The sequence below is a fragment of the Geotrypetes seraphini genome, chromosome 2, assembly GCF_902459505.1.
Source record: "Geotrypetes seraphini chromosome 2, aGeoSer1.1, whole genome shotgun sequence".
NCBI lineage: Eukaryota > Metazoa > Chordata > Amphibia > Gymnophiona > Dermophiidae > Geotrypetes > Geotrypetes seraphini.
The window spans coordinates 114,234,708-114,242,730 of NC_047085.1; positions in this window are offsets into that span (position 1 = coordinate 114,234,708).

Below are 8,023 nucleotides of genomic sequence, written 5' to 3' on the forward strand. Positions count from 1 at the left end.
CCCAGGAGAGGAGAAGTTGCTCAGAACATCATTTTATATTTCTTTTATAGAACAATGTGGTTTGAGAACCAATGAACAGCTGCCACATCATGAGTTTGTTGTTAAGATGCCATGTGTGTATTTAGGCTAAGCATCTTTTGTCAGTTGTTGGCAAGAGCCCTGAGCACAAGCTCTCATCAGTGAGTCACTGTAGAAGAATTTTTTTGTGTAATTTTAGATTTAGGAGACATCAATTGAATAAATTATTTAATAGCTTAAAATTTATCATGCTAGAGAGTGGCTCATACATTATATAGTCTATTTTAATTTTAAATTAGCTTGTGTTTTTGTTTTTTTTTTGCTTCTTTATGAAGAAGCCAAGATGGTGAAACAAAAGCCTGTGTAGAGGAAGTTCTGAGGAAGTTTCGTTATGGATATTATTTTGGGTGGATTCACGTGGAGTTAATTTGGAGAACACTAGAGTTAGTCTTAGGTTTCCCTTATGGCTCCAGAGAAAGGAGGATAGATTGAGACATCTGGAAGTAAAACCTGAATGTCTCGAGTCATCCTTCTTTTTCTGGAGTCATGTGGTAACAGCTGACCTGGCAACAGACTCCTGCACTCATGATTTATTATTTCTTGACTTTCACATCAACAAAATAAGTATTGATTATGTCACTTAGAGATTGTGAACTCTGTACATTATTTGAAGATTGCTGTCATTGATGTGGCGCAGTGATGAAGACAAGTTGCCTGTTCAATTTGTTGATCAGAGGCACCTGGTATTCTGAGGATAAAAACTATTTTTCTAAGATAATTCATTTATTTATTGTAATGTCTTCACACAACAGTCCCCTAAATTGATAGTTTGGCAATTTATTGTAAGTTGGGATGAGTGATTTACAGTTATTACTCCCATTGTTTGAGACAATATTTAGACCACTGGTGGCAGTCCAGTTAACTCTCATGGTTGGCGCTGACTCCAGATATCCAACGCCTGGCCATTTCCAATGACTGGCTTTGAATATTTGTTTTATTTTTTGGCCGGCATTAACTTAACCAGGTACATGTGTAACTTACACAAAACCTAGGCACTTTGGTTCCATTATAGAGTAAGGTCCTACTGTGTGGCCTTGGGCTGCCTAAATGGAGGTACCCAGTTATAGAATTGTCCCCTTAGTTTGTCTTCTGATAGATCCTTCTTCATTGCTGTCCCATTATCAACTGACCTATCTCAGAGCTCATTATTGGACCTTCTCTGTTATACTTATTCCCATTGTGCTGAGATCTCCTTCTATGGCTTTTGGTATCATCTTTATGCCGATGACTCCTTGATTTATCTTTCTGTACCAGAAATGTAATCCAGAATCCAATCCCAAATTTCGGCTTTCATGTCCAATGTTGCCCAGATTTCACACAACCACCTAAAGTTAACTTAAGTGGAGCTGACAGATCTTTTATTTTTTTATTCCATTTTCTATACCATTCTCCCAGAGGAGCTCAGAATGGTTTATATTAATTTATTCAGGTACTCAAGCATTTTCCCCTGTCAGTCCCGGCAGGCTCATAATCTATCTAATATCCTGGGGCAAAGGGGAGATTAAGTGATTTTTTCAGGATTCTGAGGCTATAGCTTTAACTGTGCTAAATGGATCTGATTGAATTTTTTGATTGGGTGACTGGAGAATTGGATCAAGGGCCTATGCTAGATGTAATTTACTTAGATTTCAGCAAAGCCTTTCATACGGTTCCTCATAAAATGCTTTTGAACAAACTTGACGGGCTGAAGTTAGGACCCAAAGTGGTGAACTGGATTAGAAACTGGTTGATGGACAGACGCCAGAGGGTGTTGGTTAATGGAATTCGCTCGGAGGAGGGAAAGGTGAGTAGTGAAGTCCCTCAGGGATTGGTGCTGGGGCTGATCCTGTTCAATATATTTGTGAGCAACATTGCCAAAGGGTTAGAAGGAAAAGTTTACCTTTTTGCAAATGATACCAAGATTTGTAACAGAGTAGACACCAAGGAGGGAGTGGAAAATATGAAAAAGGATCTGCAAAAGTTAGAGGAATGGTCTAATATCTAGCAACTAAAATTCAATGCAAAGAATGCATTTGGGGATTAGAAGTCGGAAGGAGCCATATGTGCTGGGAGGTGAGAGGCTGATATGCACGGATGGGGAGAGGGACCTTGGGGGTGATAGTGTCTGAAGATCTAAAGGCAAAGAAACAGTGTGACAAGGCAGTGGCTGTTGCCAGAAGGATGCTAGACTGTATAGAGAGAGATGTAACCAATAGAAAAAAAGAAGGTGTTGATGCCCCTATACAGGTCGATGGTGAGGCCCCACTTGGAGTATCATGTTTAATTTTGGAGACCATATCTGGCAAATGGACTTGAAGTGGTCCAGAGAAAGGCGACAAAAATGGTAGGAGGTTTGCACCAGAAGACCCAAGAGGAGAAACTGAAAGCCCTGAATATATATACCCTAGAGTAGGGGTGTCAAACTCAATCACATACGTAGGCTAAGTCGCAGGCCAAATTTTTTATTAAGATACTTAGGGGTCCTTTTATTAAGATACGCTAACCGATTTAGCATGCACTAAATGCGCACCTTAATAAAAGAACCCCTTAGTCTTAGTAGAAGTATAGGGTTACAACCTCTCCAACCCCACGCCGACTCTGTGATGTAAACAAAATAAATAAAAAAGACTTTTCCTCTCTCTTTTAGGTCCTAGTTCACTCGTATTGTATTTGATTACCCTCACAATCTCCCACACCCAAGCACTCCTGTTCACCCGCAATTTGCAATCAGAAACTTCTCCCTTGTCCAGCATGTTTCTCCCTCTACTCTCCGTCCGCAGTCCTGCACTTATCCTCCAGGAAGCTCTCAAATAATCTTGACATGGGGACGTCAATGAGTTCAAAACCGCCCCTAAGTCTCAAAGTGCAGCAAGAAGCAAAGCAGAAGACGCACTCAAAAACACGTATGCAACCTGGTAGCGGTACCTCTCTCAAGCTCAGCCCCTCCAGCTACACTACGGGATCTCTCCCTCACGCTCCAACTCGCCACCCCTGTACCACCTTAAAACTTACCTTGAAAGGTGCTCATGACCGAGTTTTCCCTCAGCCCTGCCCCACCAGAAACAGGAAGTGGCATCAGAGGGGAACGTGTTGCAGCTGAGGGAAAGATGTTGTGTTAAAGGTGACAGGATACCCGAGAAGAAAAACTGCAGGGCTTGTTACGGGTGCTCGTACCTGTCTGCTGGCGGGCCAACTTAAGTTAAATTTTGTATTTGTCTGCAGGCCAAATTTTATAATACCACGGGCAAAATTTGGCCCACGGGTCAAAGTTTGACATGTCTGCCCTAGAAGAAAGGAGGGACAGGGGAGATATGATTCAGACGTTCAAATACTTGAAAGGTACTAACATAGAACAAAATGTATTCCAGAGAAAGAAAAATGGTAAAACCAGGGGGCATAATTTGAGGTTGAGGGGTGGTAGACTCAAGAGTAATGTTAAGAAATTCTTCTTTACGGAGAGGGTGGTTGATGCGTGGAATACGCTCCCGAGGGAGGTGGTGGAGAAGAAAACGGTGACAGAGTTCAAACAAGCGTGGGATGAACACAGAGAATCTCTAATCAGAAAATAATGGATCTACATTGAAGGAACTAAGGCCAGTACTGGGCAGGCTTGCACAGCCTGTGTACCGTATATGGGCATTCAGTTGACAACGGGCTGGGTAGGGCTTTGATGGCTGGGATGGTTAAGATGAGCTGGAGTGAGCTATGATGGAGACTCCAGTAGATAGAACCTAAGCACACTACTGGGCAGGGCTCTGGGTTTCTGGCCCAGAAATTCCTAAGAAAAAGGACCATTTAAATTAATTTATGGAGCATGTATGGTTGGGCAAACTGGATGGACCATTCAGGTCTTTATTTGCCGTCATTTATTGTGTTACTATGTTACACTGTGCCACAGTCTCCCCTCTTTATCTTTCCTTCCAAACCCACTTTCTCCTTTCCTATTTTTCTATCTCTGTAGCTACCACTGTCATCCTGTTAGTCCTCTCGGTACTCATCATTTGGGTCATCTTCAATTTTTTTCACTCTCTGTTCTTTCTTGCACACATTTTAAAATATTGCTGTTCAAGCCTGCTTTTGCCTGCTCTTGACAGGAATAGTGCATAGCCCTTCATATTTTGAAGGGTCCTGAGCACAAGATGGGAGGACACAACATTTTGCCTTACCCGCACCCTGAGCACCTGAGCTGTCAGTAGAAGCCCTCCTTCATGCAAAGCCGGCAGTAGCACTTTTCCTGGACTGCCACCACCACACTGGCCAAACATCCTCCCTGCAGTGTAGATGCATGGTCCTTGGTGAAACACCATGCATGAGGGAAGCCAAGCCTCACACAGGAGGTGGGCTTCCCTAGTGCATGCTCAGTTTCAAAGAAACAAGCATGAGTGGGATGGAGATGTGTACAGGATGGGTGGGGGGAGGGGGCTGGCCAGTGCGGCAGTGGCAGCCCAGTAAAATTACCATTGACTACCTGGCTTTATAAGAAGAGGGCTTCTGCTGGTGGGGCTTAGGAATACTGCTAGCAAAAGCAGCATGCTGCAACAAATTTTGGGAGCCTAGGTCCCAAGGACCCCCTCCCCATGGCTACATAACTGGATTGATCTGATTCTACACCAGTTCTTCTCAAATGAGTGCACCTAAGTCAATCCATGCCCAAACTCAACCCTGAATCCAACCCTAATCATGCATACTTGCCAGTAGGTGCCACGCTGTAGATGCCTACCTCTAAGTGGTGGGTGCCTACCGAGTTATGTGCCTACTGGCTAATTAAATGTTTTCAGGCAAACAGAAGAATAGCACCTCGGGAGGTGAGGAGCATTTGTGCTGGGGACTCCCTGCTTACTTAAGTCTGCTTTATATCTGCTGATTACATCAGGGCAAAAGTACTCTTTCCTGCTTTTACTGGCAAGTGCTGTTCTCTGCCGTTTAAAAGGCAAAACATCTGATGTTTCCTGCAATAGAGAAGCCCTCTATTCTTTTCCTGATAGGGGGCCTTTTGGCTTCCTATAAGAAGACCATGCCTCTCCTGTTTGAATTGGAGGTGCCTTTCTGTGAGGAGCGTTTGTAGTGGGGACTCCCTGCTTACTTGTTTCAGTTTATTGTATATCTGCTGATTACATCAGGGCAAAGGTGCTGTTTCCTGCTGACTGAAAGGCAAAACAGCTGATTTCTGAGCTGCTGATTACATCAGGCAAAAGAAAAGTTCTCTATTCTTTTCCTGCATAGGGGGCCATTTGGCTCCCTATAAGAAGACTGAGGAGTGCCAAGGAGCACTGAGGAGTGCCAAGGAGCGCTGAGGTATTTTGAAGATAGAGGTGCCTTTAATACCTTCATACTTTAGATGGGGAAACATAAGGCAAAAACAAAAGTTTCAGCTCCGGTTCTGTCCAGTCCTGTGGACCGTCATATTGTTTCCTTTGCTAATCAGGGTTCTATATCAGGGGTATGGAACTCCGGTCCTTGAGAGCCGTATTCCAGTCGGGTCTTCAGGATTTCCCCAATGAATATGCATTGAAAGCAGTGCATGCAAATAGATCTCATGCATATTCATTGGGGAAATCCTGAAAACCCAACTGGAATATGGCTCTTGAGGACCGGAGTTCCCTACCCCTGTTCTATATCATCAGAGATTTCATTATCTCCTCCAACAAATATTCCTCCTCCACCACCAAAGCCTTGTGAAATGGAGGCTTTATTTCAAAGCTCCACTTCAGAATTAACAGTACAAAAGCAAAAATCAGTCATTACTACGGTAACTTTTTCTAAGTTGCCACAAGTAATTATGATATCAGAACCACAACTGTCTGTTGATAATGAAGAAAAGCAAGACATTACTTTGAAAGATTTGTGGGATATTAATCGAAGGGTGCAGGGGATGATTAGTTCTGTTATTTCTCAAAATAAGGTCTTTTCTCAAGAGGTTGTAGACAAATTTGCTAATGTGGATGCCAATATTTCCATATTGGATAGTCGTCGTCGTTCAGTGCAATCTCAGGTTTCAGCTCTTCAGGCTGTTTCAACCTCAGCTATTAAGGTTTCTTGTAATATTCACTTCAAAATAGAAGCGCTTGAAAACGCAGATAGTGCTAGAAATTTGAGAATGATTAATTTTCCTAAGATTTATCTTCTTTCCCCTGAGATCCTCTGGAGGAAATACCTCAGAGAGATTCTAGGGTTAGATAAGGAAACTACTTTAAATTTTCCTGAGTGTTATTATATTCCCTTAAAGAAAAAACTCCTAGGAGAACAAGAGGTTAATTGGCTGATAGCCACAGAAATAGAATTAACAGCATTTTTGGAAGACACACAAGATGTTATATCAACCAGATCAACCTTTTTTGGTTTCTTGTCTTTCTGAACAAGATAAATCTTTAATAATGAAAATGTACTTTAAAAAAAAGATGAGACGTTCTATGGCGCTAAGGTGATGTTTCCAGATGTGGCCAGGGCGACTCAACTTAGGCAACAGGCCTTCTTGGCCTTGAAGCCTAGAGTGATTGCCCTGAAAGCCACATTCTTTTTAAAATTTCCGTGCAAATGTGTATTGAATTTTCAGAATAATGATTTTATATTCTGGGATCCACTACAATTGGAAAGATTTCTGAAAGACCATGAGAATGTACAGTCCTGAAGTGGAATAGAACTAGTTAGTAATGCTCAAAAAATTTAGGATCGTTTGGTCCAGTTATTATTTGATTGAATGTATTTCCTATTTTAAGATTAAGAAAGACTCCTGTCTTGAAGAGTGCTACACTTCTCCCTCCCTATTCGTGGGGGGTTAGGGGCAGAGCCGGCCTGCGAATAGGGAAACATCGCAAATAACTTTTGGCCGGCTCTGACCCACCCCCGGACCTTACCTGGTGGTCTAGCGGTGACGCAGGGCAGGAGTGATCTTCCTACACCCCTGCCCCGTGCAGAGCCGTGCTGTGAGTTCCCGTGGTCTCACGAGACTACAACAGGAATTCCCCCTAGACCCGCCCCCAGGCCTGCCCAGTTCTACCAATCCCCACCCCATTATGCCCCAGCCCCGCCCCCCGTTGCCTGCATGACGTCCCGCCCCCCGCTGTTTATGCACATGACGTCATCGCATGGTATCCACGGATGTGCTCCTTCCCGACAATGATTTGTTCCAAGCTATTCAAAACCTGGACAAAGTGCCAGGTTTTGAAAAGCCCCCCCGGACATGTCCTCAAAAGGAGGACATGTCTGGGGAAATCCAGACGGCTGGTAACCCTAAGCAAGCACCTCTACAGGAAACACATTTCTACCCTGTTCCCTAACTTTGGAGAAAAAATATTGTTTTCAGTCCCACAATTTAGGACCCATTACTTTAAAAATGAACCTCTATAAATTTCTGGTTCATAGACAAAATCGTGCGAGACAACGGCGCGCCAACAACTGAGCGAAGACAACTGAGCACAAGGTTGAGGGCGCGCTGAAGAAAAGCACTATTTTAAAGGGTTCCGACGGGGGGAGTTGGTGGGGAACCCCCCTATTTTACTTAACAGATATCGCGCTGGCGTTGTGGGGGGTTGTAACCCCCCTCATTATACTTGAAACCAAACTTTTTGCCTGTTTTTTAGGGAAAAAGTTCAGTTTTAAGTATAATGTGGGGGGTTACAACCCCCCACAACGCCAGCGCAATGTCTGTTAAGTAAAGTGGGGGGGGTTCCCCCCCCACTCCCCCCGTCGGAGCCCTTTAAAATAGTGCTTTTCTTCAGCGCGCCGTCAACCTTGCGCTCAGTTGTCTGCGCGCCGTTGTCTCGCGTGATTTAGTCCCATCACCAAATTTCCAATCTGATCATTCTAAATGAAGGGACCTTTAATACAATCTTATCAGAAGATCGCTATGTCACAGCATCCTAACAGATTGATAAATCTTCAAGTTGGCAGCAATGACTGCAGAAATCATGTTATTCAGTATTTTATAAACCAAATCACGGTTGCATGTGGTGTTTCACTGCATGGC